The sequence below is a fragment of the Vicugna pacos genome, unplaced genomic scaffold (assembly GCF_048564905.1).
Source record: "Vicugna pacos unplaced genomic scaffold, VicPac4 scaffold_20, whole genome shotgun sequence".
Taxonomy (NCBI): Eukaryota; Metazoa; Chordata; class Mammalia; order Artiodactyla; family Camelidae; genus Vicugna; species Vicugna pacos.
The window spans coordinates 60,213,159-60,230,450 of record NW_027328741.1 but is presented as its reverse complement, the minus strand read 5'-3'; the positions used below and the strand labels follow the sequence as shown (position 1 = coordinate 60,230,450).

The 17,292-nt window shown below is 41.3% G+C and overlaps 1 protein-coding gene and 1 long non-coding RNA gene across 2 annotated transcripts in view; both read left to right on the top strand.

The window, feature by feature from the left end:
• Positions 1–17,292, top strand: part of LOC140693776 (uncharacterized) — a 113,381-nt gene that overhangs the window by 15,016 nt on the left and 81,073 nt on the right. The window lies entirely within an intron of this gene.
• On the top strand, positions 2,113–14,199 carry LOC140693782 (uncharacterized). Its single transcript, XR_012069486.1, has 4 exons — positions 2,113–2,142; positions 2,285–2,451; positions 2,988–3,042; positions 13,933–14,199. It is a non-coding gene; the product is annotated as an uncharacterized lncRNA (long non-coding RNA).

Sequence of the window (17,292 nt, the reverse complement as noted above, 5' to 3'; positions counted from 1 at the left end):
TATATTTCTGATGTGCAAGACAAAGACACTGTCTTCCAGGTCCCCAGAGAACTGCTCTCTCACCCAGGCCGTATTTTATCTCCTTAAATGGCATTTTTGTATCAGTGAGAAGAGCTGTAAACAAAGAATTCCATGTTTTAAAACATTAAGGCTTACTTAAATATGTCTTCCAAAACTTGCATAAGGCATTTAGTAAGATCTCTTTTCCTTGTGTTATAAGTTAAACCCAGGGTAAACCTGTATTTTTTTATTAGCCACTCAAATTAGTTTTTAGTTTTACATTATATTGGACGGCTTATGTAACTATATTGGTTTATTTTAATTTGTTCAATTAATATTTTCAGAGGGACAGATATGTGCCTAGCCTTATAATACCAAGAAGGGGAAGTGTTTTTCCTCTTAAACATATGTATCCCACAACATAAGCAAAAGTTTTGTATAAAGACCATTTAAATATACCAATTTCACAAACTTTTATCTCAATTTTATTAAATCTTATACCTTTAATTTTTATATTTATTAAGTTTAATCAATAATTCTTATTTCTAGAAGGAGTGCCAGAAACCTTTTTTTGTGTGTGTGTGCATTGTATATAATTTTATAGAAGTCTCTAGGATGCCCAAGTTTCAGCCAAAGAGCTTAGGCACTTCTCAGTTTTTAATTTCATTAATTGGTCTGTTATCCCAATTATTGATCAAGTATTTCAGTCTATATATACATATATTTCAAACTGTGGTAAGTAAAATGGGCTTGTTTGAACTTTAGCCTTGGGGGGGAGTAGGTGAACTCTTTGGCCCTTTTTTTTTTAACTTTACGTTGTGTAGTATCAAAACCCTGTATGTAAATCCAAAAATGTCCATTTTATGTATTTGATTCAAAATAACCATATAAAAATATTTATCCTTTTGGGATAAGCCACTTAATTTTATTTTCGACATTTTTACAATCATTTTTCCAGTTATTCAACCTAATTAACATTAATAATTCTAAGTTTTTATTAGCATATCTAGAAACATTTATTAGAAAGGAAAAACACAAACGTAGCTTTTCAAACCAGTTTTATTTTTTTAACTAAGTTCTTAGGTTAACCATTAGATATATTTTTCTACATTTAAACTTGATTTTAATAGAAACCATAAAACAACTGTTTATAATGAGATCTCTTTAAACTTTCACCAATTAAAATGTTTTCCAAATTAAAAAATCCATCATATGGCCGTCAATTTATATACAAATATAATATATATATAGTGATTTTAAACCAATAAGATGAAGAGGCCCTTCCACATGAGAGTCGGGGTGTTGCCTAAATAAAATTCAAAGGTTTACTCTCCAAAAGCTAAAAGCCTTTGTGGTCCAGGCTGATGCAACAAAGTTTAAGATGGCAAAATATCTGAAAATTGGTACAATCAAAGAATTGCTTAGAATCCCAATTTATTTGCGTGGCCACCATATGTACACAATACTTGAAACTTTTGTATGGTGGAGTCCAAGGTTTCCTTTAAAAAATAAACTAAACATACATATACATACATACACACACTTAAAACACCCAGAGAAAGATAAAACATTTACATTTCAAGGACACAGGAAGAGAAATCCAAGTTACCCCTAAAGGGGATTTTGTTTTTATAAGTTCAGAATGCCAAAAAATGTTTTTATCAGGCCTGGTTAGTTATTTTCAGAGTGAGTTTTTTTTTTCTTATTCCCAATTAATGTTGTAAATTTTGTATGTACAGAAACCTGGCTGGGGTAATAGTTGGAGACTGGCAATCTGTCATTTCTTTTTCTTTTCTTTTCTGTTCTTTATTTTTTTTTTTGAAAGTTCTATTCCCCATTGTAAGGTCGGGTTCTCAGAATAAATTTGCTAGTAAGATTTCCCACAGGGACAACTCTGTGTCATGAAGTCTTTGTGTCTACCACTCCTGGAAGATTCTCTGTCACCCGAGAATGCTGTTACCAGCCAGGAGGATGGTCCGAATTTTGGAGTTGAAAGTTTCCTCATAAGAGTTTTACTTTTATCCTGAAAAATTCAATGTAGGTAACCAAATTGAGGAAAATATTAGACCAGACTCTTACCTAACCACTCAGTCCTGAACCCAGTGTCTTTCAACTTGGACTCACTCAGGACGTCTCCACTGGGTGAGTATTTTCCTCATATGTTTCCACCAGCCCCACTTTGGACATATCCTCAAGGTGGATATTTCCTGTTATCTTTCAACCAGGCCCCACCCAATATGTCTCCACTGGGTGGGTAATTCACCTCAGGTTCTTTCAACTGAAGGGCCACGTACCTGGATACACCGCCAGATAAACTTAGGATCATCAACCAATATGTGAGATCCGAGAACCAAGAGAGACTCACCCAAATTCATCTGGACTCCCCGAGGAGGTGGATGGGCACAAAGGGCCACTGCTGGTACCAAGGCTCCGGTTACTTGGAGAGTTCAGGTGGAGAGAAATCTGCTGTGGTGCTTCATGGTGTCCAAAACTGTTGACTGAAATACATGTGCAGCCTAAAAGTTAAGAGTTATGTTTCATTTGGCGGGAGGACTCGAGCCAGGATGACCGTCTCTCAGAACTCTCTGAGGGACTGCTCCCAAGAGGTTGAGGCAGAGCTAGGATATATAGGAGCTTTACAACAAAGACCAGGTTGTTGGAACAATAAAAGATTGCTTGTTATCTAAAGAAAGCCAGGTATCTCAAGTTCAAGAATTTAGTACTTTTGTATGTGTGAGAGGAAGCAAATATTTGGACTCACTGAATTCATTTTTTAGACAAGCACCTAGCTATCTCGGGCCAGTAGCCTGTCCTTTCTTATTCTGAGTCTGCTCAGATGACACCATTGTGAGTTGCTGTAGCAGCTGGGCTGCAGGCCTGTCCTAGCTGGGGGGTGGCGGCAGCCTTTAATGACTTGGTTTCAGTATTCTTTGTTTACTGTCATGGTTGCAGTATTCTCATTCACATTGTAGTATTTTCGTTCACAGACTGATTATGGATAATCTGCAACCTTGGAAAGCAACCGAGATGGAATTACTGCAGGTACCTTCTGCTTTAATAAGCCGTGTGCAAACATAAACAGGGAGGAAGCATACACTTGGATTTGGAGGTGTAGGAAAGGGATCCTGCACATTGCAGGAGAACGCAATGCAGAATTCCTTAAGTCCACCTTTCTTTACTGTAGTGGTTTCTGAGAACAGTTTATGGTAATTAACCAACATTGACAAACTGCACAAATTGCATTTAAGAGCTGGCCGGCTGAAACTTGTGTATTGGAGAGGTGGAATTCAAAGGCAAGTGGTCAGGTGGATTGGAGAGAGATGGAGCCAAGGCCTGGGCCCAGATTCCGGTTTAAATTGCCATTTCTTCACCATAGGGCCTTGAAATAGAATTCAAAATCTCTTAACCTGTTGGTGAATCTGTGAAATGGGCATAACATTCGTTTCACCCTGGGATTGTTGTAAGATCTAAAGAGTATTATAGCACACATGAAGCACTTAACCCACTGGCACTTAGCAGTGTTCACTGTGTGGGGCCGCCCCGCTTAGCATGTGTCAGAGCCGTAAAGGCAGCATTTGTCTGTTGAGGATGCACTTGTAGCCCCTTGGCTAGGTTATGAATTTGGTGATTTCCTATAATCCTTGTAATTCTATGTGCCATGGACAGTTATTTTCATGGACAGATGAGGAATCTCATGGTAAAAAGACTGTATAATTTGCCCAAAATCAGACCATAATTTTGCGTGCAGAGGCCTCGGTTCAACATGGCCTCCTGGGCCTTCTGCCCTCTCTGTTCAGCACCAGAGCCAGATATGGAGTCGGCTGTTTCCCTGCCCAGAATATCCGGCAGGCCGCAAGACACATCTGGCCCTGTGCTGCTTGAGCAAAAACTCCGAAGGAGAGACAGTTACAAAAGGGATAAACATAAAAACAAACGACAGCAAATTGTGATCAGCTCTGAGAAGGAAAGGAACACGTTTCGCCGTGCAGAGCTGGGAGCTTTCCCGTCGAGGCTGCTCTGGGGGTGTTCATCTCAGCTAAACAATTTCTGCTGCTGCACCAAGGCAGGAAGGCAGGGCGCGTGTGGCCAGGTAGACAGGGCCTCGTTGATCGTACTCATTCCCCATTAAGCGGCAGCTTTCACGGGCACTTACCTAGTAAACAGATGTTGGCCATAATCATCACGCACTTTGCTTGGTAGTTTTCTTGGCCCCAGCATTGAGATGAGGTCATTGAAGCTGGGGAGTTTGCTGCATGCCCGTGATTACCTTGCAAATACCCCGACTGTTCTTTCAATCTAGACTGGTGTGGCTGTCATGTCCCAGCCCTGTGAATGGCATCGTGTAGCTTCTCCCAAGTGGCCCAAATGACTGACATTGATATGCTTAATTCGTTGGAAATAGTATGTGACAATAATAGAAAAAGGTAGTAAGAAATTGTTTGGAAAACTGGAAAAAACCTTTTCTTCCCCAGCTGGGGGAGCGTAAGCCGTATCACTCACCCTACTCACTGCCTGTCACCTCCTCCCCGCCGACTCCGTGTTCATAAGCCACACTGAGCCTTGGGAGAACATTTTGCCTCATGACACTTTTGACTAGGACCTGCAACTTCTTTGTCCCTAGTTAACTCTCTCTTCAAAGCCATTCAACTTTTTTGCAGGCTCCTCCACTCAGATGTAAGAATAGCCTCTTTAAACTTCTTGATGCAGCTCCTTAATGAAGATCTTGTGATGGAAACCTAGCCAAAACTGGGATGTATGCATATAGTGACTGCAACCTCAGCACTTTGTTAGTTCAGAATCAGAGGGGTGAATGACTCAGGAAATGCTTTTTTAAGGTAACAAGGGGAAAGTGAAAGGACGCAGGCTGTGTGAGAAAGAAACATCTCAATCACAGCCAGTAAGGCACCTGTGTTCAGGATGGGGTGTGGCGAGTGCAGAGTTCTCACAAAGAAAATAGTGGTGTGATGGGAGCGAGGACAGTTGGGTACTTTATTGGGGAGGAAAAAAAGTGGGCTGAACATTTCCTTGTTGAACAAGAGGATTGTGACATGATGTGCTTGTATTTTGGAGAGAAGGGTTTTGTGGGGACAAGCCTAGGAGTACGCTGTATGTCTGGGGAGTCAGCACAACAGAGAAACACAGAGAACCGGGCAGACCCCAAGACCCATGCTGGGGGAGAGACTGCCCACCAATTGGAGCCCTGGAGGCTGCTTCTGTCCCTTAGCTGTGGCCTCAGACCTCCCTTCACAGCCCAGTCCTGTTGATACAAGAATAAAAAACGTTGGGCATGAGAAGGGCTGTGTCCCAGGCTTTCATTGAGCCCCTGGGATGTGCCCCACCAGATTTTGTTCCTTAACTTCATGCAGTAAAGAATTCAAGAGCAAGCCAGTGTTGAGTAAAGGTAGATTTATTCAGAGAGATACATTGATAGGCAAGAGAAACGTCACGAGGTGTGGGGGTTTGATGCTCATATTAGAAGTAGGTACACACTCCACAGATTGAGGGCATTCCCCAAAGAGGGAGAGAGAGTGGTGACCGCGAGGTGGCACTGTGTTGCTTGTTTTCTTGGGCTTGGTGGTTTCATATGCTAATAAGTAGAAGGACCAGCCTTAGGGTAAGGCGCTGGGATTCCCAGGGAGTTGGCCATTTCCCACCCTTTGACCTTTTGTGGCTATCATTGGGACTGCCATGGTGCCTGGGGCATGTTATTGACCAAGTTACTAATACAATGGATGTTTACTGAAGCTCAAGATCTGCTAGAAGTTAAATCTCTTCATCCTGAGCCTCAAGGCCTATTGGGGGTTGAATCCTTTAACATTTTGATGTTAATTGCTGTGGCCTTCCTTGAATGGCTGCGCTCTTCCCCCTTCCATCCTGTCTCACTGTGATGACACAGAGACAGCAAAGGTCTGGCCCTAACTGTGCTCTTGCATTTAACTGCGGGAGGTGTGAGGTGGGCTTATGATGACCCTGAATGGTGAGAAAAATGTTTCAGATTTTCCTACGTGAGACATGGGGACCTGACAGCAACCTCCGCAGATTTATCTCACGGGCATTATCGCTTGTGTTGTTATAGAAACAACAGGCAAGCCAAGAAACAAGTATAACTCACAGGGTTGTAGTACTGAGATTTATTATGCTGACACGCTCAGAGGGGCTTCTTTTCCAAAGCTCTGAGCACCTCCAAGACGTGCACATGAGGTTTTATAGGGTTAATTACAAGTATGGGGCTATTAGCCAATAAGGCTCAAACAACAAAAAGCAAGGAATCAGTACACTGAAGCTTATCAATTTGGAACAGATCCCGTTACTGACAATTGTTGTCCTTGGATTTACGTGTTAGCTTATTAGCCCATTAAACTGACACTAAACTTCAGGTTTACCAAGTAGCTCAGCAAAACTTAGATCAGTAAACCGACATTATCACACTTAGATTTGTGACTTAGCTTGTTAGCCCAGCTGGGGTTTTCCTTCACAGTGTCACTTATCTTTTTTATTTTTCTTTTTATCTGTTTTTAAGTATTTAACCCAAATTTAATATCAGGGTTTTTTGGGAAAGAAATTTCTCTTTTTCTTTTCTTTGGGGTTCTTTTGGGGGGAAGGTAATTAGATGTATTTATCTGTTAGTGGAGGCCCTGGGGCTTGAACCCAGGACCCCGTGCACGCTAAGCACATGCTCTACCACCCGCCCCTTCATCATTTTCTTTTTGCTTTAGCTGCCAAGAATCTTACAGCTGAATTTGTAGTCGGCCTTTAACACTTGCCCTGACTTCATGAAATCCATTTTTATGAGTTTATCTCCCCCTGGTTTCATTTAAGTATTGAATCTCCATTTTCTCTTCACTCTCCGTTTTGCCTTTTTGTTGTTATGGTTGTTAAGCTGTGTTTAAAAAAATTGTTTAAATTCTCTTTTAGCAAGAGGCTGAATGTAAATATGCAAACAAACAGCACAATTAAATGCTTTTATATATTCTAAGCTGTTTAGTATTTACTTAAAAACCGATTTGAATATTAAAGTGATAACATTTTAAAAATATTTTTTAATTTTTTATAGAGATATAGCTGATTTAAAATATGATATTAGTTTCAGGTTTACAATAGATGCTCCATTTATAGTTACTGTAAAACATTGTCTGTATTCCCTGTGTTGTAAGATACTTCCCTCTAGCGTGTTTACATTACATGTTGCAGTTTGTATAAGAAAGTTGGGTAACGCAGAGTCTGGAACGTGGCTGTGTATGACTCAGGTTCACGCTCACCCTGCATGGCAGAGCTCAGGCCTTCACTCCTTTCTGCAGGGGAGCGAGTGGAGGCAGCTCTCATCAGCGCTGGCACCACCCTCTGAGTGGCAGTGACAGCAGTGACTGTGTGTGGACGTGCAAATTGTTTTTCCAAGAGCTTTATATGCGTTTCTGCATTTAATAATCAAAGCCCTCCTGTGAGGAAGCGTTTTAAGTTTTTAATGCATAATACATTTTATTTTGATATTGATAGATTTCAAACCTCTGGAAAATTTACAGGAGTAGTACAATAAACGCTTAGATACAGTTCACCTTAAAGGGCACTATTTGGCTTTCTGTGTCTGGCTTATTTTAGCATAAAATTTCAAGGTTCATCCATATTGTAGCCTGAATCAGTACTTTATTCTTTTTGTTTGATAATATCCTTTTCCATTTTTTTTGGTTTTAGTCTATTTAAAAATATTTTCATTGAAGTCTAGTCAGTTTATAATGTTGTGTCAGTTTCTTGTCTACAGCACAAGACTTCAGTTAAAAAGGAACCTACCTGTATTCATTTTCATACTGTTTTTAAACACAAGTTACTATAAGATATTAAATATATTCTCCTGTGCTATACAGTATAAACTTGCTGTTTATTCTTTACATACTCAGTAACTGCAAATCTTGAACTCCCAATTTATTCCTTCCCACACCCTCCCCCCTCTGGTAACCACAGTTTGGTTCCTGTGACTCTGTCTGTTTCTGTTCTGTAGAGAAATTTATCTTTTTGTTTCTTTCTTTTTTTTTTTTTTGTGATTCCACATGTCAGCAATCTCATGTGGTATTTTCCTTTCTCTTTCTGGCTTACTTCACTTAGAATGACATTCTCCAGGTCCATTGATGTTGCTGCAAATGGCATTATTTTATTATTATTTTATGGCTGAATAGTAGTCTATTGGACAAATATGCTACAACCTCTTTATCCAGCCATCTGTCAGTGGACATTTCGGTTGTTTCCATGTCTTGCTATTGTAAATAGTGCTGTTGTGAACATTGGGGAGTAGGTGTCTTTTTTAATTAGGGTTCCTTCTGGATATATGCCCAGGAGTGGGATTGCTGGGTCATCTGGGAGGTCAAGGTTTTGTCTTTGATGAACCTCTATAATTTTTCCACAATGGCTCCACCAAACTGCATTCCCACCACAGTGTAGGAGGGTTCCCAATTCTCCGCAGCCTCTCCAGTATTTATTGTCTGTGAACTTCTGAATGATGGCTATTCTGACTGGTAAGAGGTGATATTTGATTGCAGTTTTGATTTGCATTTCTCTGATAATGATATTGAACATTTTTTCATGTGCCTACTGGCCATTTGTGCGTCTTCATTGGAGAAATGTTTCTTTAGGACTTCTGCCAATTTTTGAATTGAATTGTTTGTTTTTCTTTCTTATTAAGTGTAAAAGCTGTTTACATATTCTGGGAATTAAGCCCCTAGCAGTTTCATTTATTGCAAATATTTTCTCCCATTCCATAGGTTGGTTGTCTTTTTGTTTTGCTTACTGTTTCCATAGCTGTGCAAATGTTTGTAAGTTTAATTAGAGCCCTCTTGTATATTTTTGGTTGTTTTTCTATTGCTTGAGTAGACTGCTCTAGGAAAACATTGCTGAGATGTATGTCACATGTTTTGCCTATGGTTGCTTCTAAGAGGTTTATAGTGTCTTGTCTACATGTTTAATTCTTTAACACATTTTGAATTCATTTTTGTGTATGCTGTGAGGGAGTAGTCTAACTTCATTGATTTACATGCAGCTGTGCAGTTTTCCCTGCACCATTTGCTGAAGAGGCTGTCTTTACTCCATTGTATGTTCTCACCTCCTTTGTCAAAGTTTCAATGACCAAAAGTTTGTGGGCCTATTCTTGGTAAATGTGTTTATCCGTTCATTGATGGATGGATATTGTTAGTAACTTTTGGCTAATCTGAATGATACTGCTATGAATATTGATGTGAAATTTTTATGAGAATATGTTTTCATTCTGTTGGCTGTACAGTTGGCCCTCCATATCTGTAGTTTCCACTACATGGATCCAGATGGCTGATTGTAAAGGGATTCGAACATCCTTGGATTATGGTATCCAGGGTGTGGGGTTCCTGAAACCAACCACCCAAGGGTATTGAGGGATGACTCTACATATAGGAGTGGAATTGCTGAGCCATATAACTCTAAGCTTTTGAGGAAATACCAGACTTCTCCAAAGAAGTTGCACAATTGTCCCTTTCCCCTGGCCGCATATGAGGTTTCTCTGCCTCCTGAATGACATTTGTTATTGTCCATGATTTGGTAATAACCATCCTAGTGGGTGTAAAATGAGATCTCATTTTGATTTTGATTTGTCTAGTGATGTTGAGCATCTTTTCATATGCTTATTGGCCATTTGTATATGTATCTAAATTTGTGGTAAATTTAAAAATTGGGTCTGTTTTATTGTATTGTTCAGTTGTAAGAATTCGTTATATATCCTGGATGCTACTCTCTTATTAGATAAATGTTTTGCAAAATTGTTCTTCTATTCTGCACATTGTCTTTCACTTTATTTTTTTTAAACATTAAAACAATTTCTTTACAGGGGAGGTAGTTAGATGTAATGATTTATTTTATTTTTCTTGCTAAGCACGCACTCTCTGACTTGAGATACCCATTTCCCCTGTCATTTGACTTTCTTGATGATGTCTTTTGTAAGAAAAGGTTTTTAATTTTGATGAAGTCCAGTTTATCTGCTTTTTTCTTCTATCACTTGTGCTCTTGGTATTGTATCCAGGAAACCAAAGCCTATCCTAGGACCACAAAGATTTATACTATGTCTTCTTTTAGAAAGTTTATAGGTTTAATTTTTACATTTCTGTCTGTGATCTAATTTGTTTTAATTTTTATTTGTTATATAAAATATGGTTGTTCAGATTCCAGATTGATTCTTTTGCCTGCAGATACCCAGCTGTCCCTGCACAATTTGTTGAATAGACTATTCTTTCAATGGGGTGTTTTTGGCCCCGTAGTGGAAAGCTGTCTGTAAATGTAAGTTTTTCCCCGTGGGTTTTTATTGTGTCTCATAGATTTATTTATCCAAACTTATGAAAGCATCATACTGACTTATTACTATAGCATTTTAGTACCTTTTAAAGTGAGTCCTCCAACTTTACTCTTCTTTTGCAAGGTTGTTTTGCCTATCCTGGGCCCCTTGCACGTCCATATTAATTTTGGGATCAGTTTTTCAATTTTTGCAAAGAAGTCAGCTGGAATTTTGATAGGGATTCCACTGTATATGTAGATCATTTTGAGGAGTCTTAATATTTTTAATAATACTGTCTATCATTCCATGGAAATGGGATGTCTTCCATATATGTAGATCTTTTAAAATTTATTTTGGTGATACTTCAAAAAGTTCAATGTACAAATCTTGTAAATTTTTGTTAAATGTATCTCTCATTTTATTTTTAATGCTGCTGTAATTGGAAATGCTGAGTTTCTTATGGGTGGGACTATATATCAATCTTCTTATTTCTAGAATTCCTTAACAGCAATTACCCTAGTTATATATTTGCTACTTAAATCTATCCACAACAATTCCCCACCCCGTGTTATAAGAAACCAAGACCCAAGTTAAGCTACCTGAACACCTATGTGGAAATGTGAAATGAGACCCTTGGGTGGGGCTTTGTGCAGATGATACTGGAGCTTATTCAGGATGGCTTCATCGTAATTTCTTTTAAACAACCCTTTCGGTGTATTTAGTCAGATACATTAAGAACATGCCCTTTTGATGTGCGGAGTAGCTAAGACTATGATTTTCAAATAATTTCTAGTGAGAGTGTTGTTCTTGAAACCTAATTTGCATCAATCTTTGAAGATTTATGTTTCAGGGGCTTTGACTAAAGAACCCCCACCTGTCTTTAATCAATAACGACAACTAAATGCTCAAGCAACATGTAAGAGCTTGAGCAAACTGCCCCCACCCCGTAGTGCTGGGTGCCTGCAGCTGCAACTGGAGTCAGCGCTTACCTATCCCAGTACGCTTGTGCTGATCTGCTCAAAGTGGTTCGTCCAACAGTTTGTCAGTAGTCTGTTGGACAAAGTCATTAAAAATTGATTGAAGGTTGCTGGAATGCAATATATTCTTATTAATATTAATTAAGCACATATTGAGTGCTTATTGTATGATGGAATTGTCCCTCAGCCTCACATGAATATTATTTCTCATAAAACCTCACATATTTCCTTGTTAATCTCACTTTACAGATAAGGAGACTGACAATTAGGTCTTCTCTCTTTCGGGGGAGCTCATTATCAATGATGGGAAGTTATAAGGAAAAAGATATTTATTCATCATGAGAAAACATTTTTCTGAGGGTCAGCAAAGAAGAAGATGAACACTGAAGAAGGTGATCATTGTTCAAGTGAGACAAGCCCTGGGTTGTGCGGAGTCTGCATCCCTGTCCTAGAGAAGGCACGTGTAGAGCTGCGTACTGGGTGAGGCGGCGTGGCCGCGCAGGGAACGCGGATGCTGGGCCGTTGGGCTGTGCTCAGTCCTGGTGGGGCTTTCTTCTAAGGGCAGCGGACCATCATTGACAGATTTTATGTTGGAGAGTGGGGTGCTCTCGTAGTTCACTTTTGTCTTGTAGAATGCTTGGAAACATTTAGAAGGCTTGGCAGGAGGTGATGTGATGAGTCAGAGTAGGGTGGCTGCGAGGTGTAGCAGTGTTCAATTTTCAAGTGGTTTTCAGGCCCAGGCTTGTGGCTCAGTAGCCGTGTCAGTTTGAATGACGCACTCAAGGAAGTGAAACAATTTATCTAATCAATTGAAGCAGCGATGTACCCAATTCCCAGGACTGTTGTGGAGATCCAGTGAGATAACGTTTGCAGTGTGCAACATGGTCCCAGCACAGAGTCAGTGCTGAGTGAGTGCCAGTGACTATCTGGTAGGTCAGGTGTGGGTGGTGGGACTCGGTGTCTGAGGATATCTGGGCCCTGAAGGAGGGGTCCATTCACATCTGTGAGTGATGGGTCTGAGTTGGGAGAGGCACGGAGAACTTAGCCCCCGACCAGAGGCCCTGGGCAGGACGGCTATTGGAGGAGCACCGTGAAGTCAGCTCTTTGCAGGTGGAGTTGGAGGTGCCCTTGTGACATCTAAGTGCAGTGTCACGAGCTGAAAGTGGAGGTCTGCGCCCAGGCTGTGCATTTTCGAATAATGTCAACTCCTGAGGACACAGAAGTATTGATCACTGAACGGAAGTCATACTTTACAGGACAAATGAATAGTAGTATCACCTCTGTCATCAAAGCTCACGTCTATTTATTCATCACTCAGTTTGCTAATTGGGTACTTACAGCTCATTTCACCGTCCTCCCGTGGGCTCAGGCTCCACAGAAAAGAGCTGGTGTGTCTTCCTCTTTTCCAGAAGAAGACACATTTAGCTTGTAGACTTCTGTACCTCGCCAGACTTAGGATATTAGTTTGTTGGTTTAATTGTATTTTCTGTTGGCCATGTCCTGACAGGAGAGAAAATTTACCTCATGGTCATTTTTCAATTAGCTGTTACTGAGAATTGCTGATCTGATACATAGTGTATGTATTATATTAACTTTGTAGAGTAGTTATCATTTTTCTGTCTTTGCCCTTTAATTTTGATTGCCCCTTCAGTGTTCTATCCTTTTTGGGGCCTTATTTTTTTTTAATTAAAAAATGTCTGTTAACAGTTAAGAAAACAAAAACAAAGAAAAAATGCACATGGGAGCTAAATTTAGAAAATGTCTAGTGTGTTTTCTTTCTCGGCAATGGAGGGTTCTAGAAACTCGTGAAAACTTTCATTACACAAGTTCCTTAAAATGCTGATTAAGAAATAAAACCTTCCTTCCTCATCTTTCAAGCTGCACAACTAATTGTCAAGAAAGTGAGGGAAAATTCTCAGAAGCCAAGACAAATGAGAAAGCAGGGTTTCTGGGAGATATGCGAGCCTTAGAATCCCTGGGGTGCTGGTTTGATCCTGAACTGATTTTCAGTTGCCTTGACAGGAGGGCAGGATGTGAGCCCCAGGCCTCTGACACTAGGAGTTGGATGGGGGATCATATTATGGGCCAAGCCCATCCTGAGGATCTTGGTTTACTAAAGGGTGAAATAGGAAAAAAAAAAATTTCCTCAAGGCAAGAAATTAAGGAAAGTCAATTTTGTTGGAAGAGGGGAAAAATAACAAATCCAAAGTAAGGATATAATTTAAAGTTGTTCTGGCATTAGAGTGACCACAAACACCTGGCAGAAAAGCACAGATACTCCTTGATTGATAAGTTGTGTTTTGAATGAATCAGTGAACAGCCATTCTGAAAAAGGCCTCCAGAGTCTTGTGGATCAAGATACTGGACAGCAAACACCTCCCTTCCAAGGTCTCATTCAAATAACCAGAAAGGTTTTAAAGGAAAGAAGCCATAATCATAGATCTATTTATTAACAGTTCTATATGCTACGAATTCAGAGGTGACTATGTAGTTGTCTCCTCTATTATGGACCTTACTTTCTCTTTGGGGAGACAAAATGACATAGTTGGTAATCTTGGTGGAGGGAGGTGTTAGTCTGTTGCAATTAGCCAGGAGAGGAGATTAAGAAAACAGTGAAGGGTGGGTGAAATTTTTAGCTGAGGACAGTCTTGTTCACTTGGCTTTTAATTGCAGGCTCAATGAACTGTCACTGGAGGGAATAGATCTTACGGAGGATGGACATAGCTCAGGCCTCATTGGAATGGACAAATGAACCTGGAGAAAGACAGTCAAATCTGTGCAGACATTAAAGTTCACTTGAACGTGCTGCATCCCTGAGCCAAAGATAGGACAAATATGCAGCAATTCTTGAGGACAGAAGAGTGGTTTTTAAGGTTCTCCAAGAATGAATCCCATGGAACCGAGATGGCCAGTTGTCAAACTGAGACTTTGTTCTTTGGACGGTGTACCCAGCAAGGGTATTGGCCTTTTATATGTTTCCATTTGTCTTTAATACATGTCTGTTGATGAGGACGTGGGCACAAATGTTTGACACCTTGTCGAGGCGATTTTGGATACCTGCCTAGAAGCACGGGCACAGTTGCGGCTGCTTCATACATCTTGCAACCCATCCCTTTCCCCGGCTCCGTGATCACGGCAGAGTGGTTCCTTGTTGACCTGTCCGTTTCCTCTGTGACATCATAACCCATGAAAAGACCGGAGCATATTAACTTGGCTTTGTTAAAGTCAAAGAAACAGATCAAATGTGGAGTCAGATTTGTTCTTTCCTATTTCAGTAGTACCATGGAGATGGCAGTTTGGGCAGCTTTTTGTAGTGTCCTTGAGGCTTTCTCTCTCAGCTTCTTTGCGCCTCAATTGAAAACCCTTCATTGCTGTCTGGCCTGCTGGTAATGCACACTGCCGGTTTTGCCCTGAAGATGTGCTCTGTTTATAAACTCATCTCTACTCCTTGGAAAACAACTCAAGAAAAACTCAGTTGGTTTTCCACCAGCCATGGGCAGGGGTGAGGTATACCATGTTATTATTTCATAAAATAATAGTAATAATAGTAATAGTAATAGTACTAGAAATAATAATAGTATAATAATAATAATAATAATAATTATTATTATTATTATTATAATAATAAAGGAAGTCTTAAAACAGGACTGAGCACATTGGAGAGAGTCAATAAATGCTTTCTGGCTTAAATCAAAAGTGATGACTTAGTGATTCTATGGCTGCTGTATTTGCTAAGCTAGTTACTCCTTTGCTCCATTACACATTATTTTAACTGAAAAAGAAATGCAAGCAAAAGGTTAAAAAAAAAAACTCAAACAGAGCACAAAAATACACAAGTGAAAGAAGTTTTCCCTCATCCTCTGTTCTTTCAGCCCTGTCTGGAGATGCCACTGTTTACTATCTTTTGGGTGCTTTTCCAGATATGCTTTGCACATTCCCACCTATGTATGTAAATTCCTTTAAAATTTTAGTTATTTTTAACTTAAAGAGATTTAAATCCTCAAGTGGCTTCTGCCCGGGTAATAGAACAGAACAAATCTGACTCCATATTAGATCTGTTCCTTTGAATTTAACCCTATGCTCTGTCTCCTAGGCTTCATCTTGCTTGTAAAAAATTGTTGCCTAGAGCCTGAAATACACAGGAGAGCTTATTCTGAAGCTCTGACCTTTAAGGATATTTAACACTTTTTCATTCATTAAAAGATAGCAAATTGCAGAATAGAAAATAACGTTTGTTTTGTTGGAGATTTACAGGGATCTGACCCACGCAGATAGCTGTAAGAACAAAGGATTGTAACAAGAAGGAATTCCTACACTAAGAAGTTTGCAACAACCAAGCGCGTAGGAAAGGAGCCTGAATTGTGACTTGGGGAGATGGTTTTCCAGAACATTAGTTTGCCAACTAGGTCTACAGAAACTTGCTATTCCAAGCCCCAACATCTGGTTTCCAAACTTATTGGCCTGTCCTGCACTGAGGAGAATGAATTTGGACTTGGTAACACTCCTATCTACCTAGAAAGCAGGGCACTGGAGCTGAGTGTTTTGGAAACAGGCCAGCCAAGAAACAAGCACCAATCGGAGTGCTGGAGTACTCAGAATTATTATGCCGGCGGGCTCAGAGGGGCTTCTGCTCCGAATTTCTGAGCACCTCCAAGACGTGCACATGAGGTTTTAAAGACTTCAATACAAGTAAGGGGATATTAGCCAATAAGACTCAAAGAACAAAATGCAAGGAATAAGTACACTGGAGCTTATCAATTTGTAATAGTTCACATTACTGACACATGTTGAGCTTGGAATTACGAGTTAGGTTGTTAGCCCAATAAACTGACACTAAACTTCAGATTTTCGAGATAGCCCAGCAGAACTTAGATCAGTAAACCGACACTTATCACACTTAGATTTGTGACTTAGCTTGTTAGCCCAGCTGGACTTTTCCTTCACATGAGGACAGCTCTCCCACCCCCAGGAAACCACTGTGAGCCCTTGATGTTTCCACTAGGTTGGGGTATGGTTTACCCAGGAGGGATGGGGACTATGCACCAACACTCAGGCAGTCTGCTCTGTCTGGGGCTCTGATCTTGTACCACACCACTCCCCGCCAGCCCAACACCTGGGACAGTGGAGCTAAGGCAGTGATCCTTCCTGCCTGTTTCCCAGCGTGTAAAAGGGGAATATGTACTCTTCCCAAGGAAGTTCTGAGCGACAACACCTGCGGGTGCTTGGTTCTCAGAGCAACAGAAAACCCAGCTCCGCATGGGGGCAACGGGTGTGATCCCCGTAGTGTTTCTGCAGAAGCATCTGATGGAGGGCTGGATCAGGGAGGTAAAACATGAGCTGCGGGACTTGAACGGTTACAGAAGGGTACAGAGGTAGGTCTGCCATCTCAGGGTGCCCTAGAGGTAAAGCTTTTTCTCTCCAACTCCGCTACGACACTCCCCTATCCAGACCCATCCCTTCTCTGCTCTTCCTGTCCATCTGTATCCCTCCACTTTTCCCCTCTTCTCCACCCGCTCCCATCTTCTCCCTCCCTCGCTGTCCCACCTTCTCTCGCAGAATCCAGAGAGGATCCATGTCCCTCCTGCACATGCGCTGTCGGTGCCTGGTGGTCCCCTGGTTCGAAGCTCCATGTCCGAGCCGGGGATTGGCCCCAAATGCTTCTCAACTCTGTCGCCCGTTAGGCCTTTGGTTCCTGCCTGGGGCCGGGGCTTCTGGCTGTGGAAGTGCAAGGTGGGGGGATCCAGGGAAAGGGTTCAGGCGGCTTCGGGAGGGTGATCCGCCTTTCACAGCCCCCAAGGGCGCCAGTCAGCCCGTGTACAGGTGAATTTCTCTGGCCAGACCCTTCTGACAGCACCACCTGCCCCGGCGCCCCGGCCACAGCTGTCCAGGTCCAGGTGTGCGCCTGCCACCTCTCACGCAGCCGGGATCCCCTCAGTCCACGGCTGGCGTCCCCTTCCCCTCTCCCGCCCGCGAGTCCTCTCCTCCCGGGCTTCCTCTCCTCGGCCGCCTGCCCGTCCCCACCAATGGGCGGGC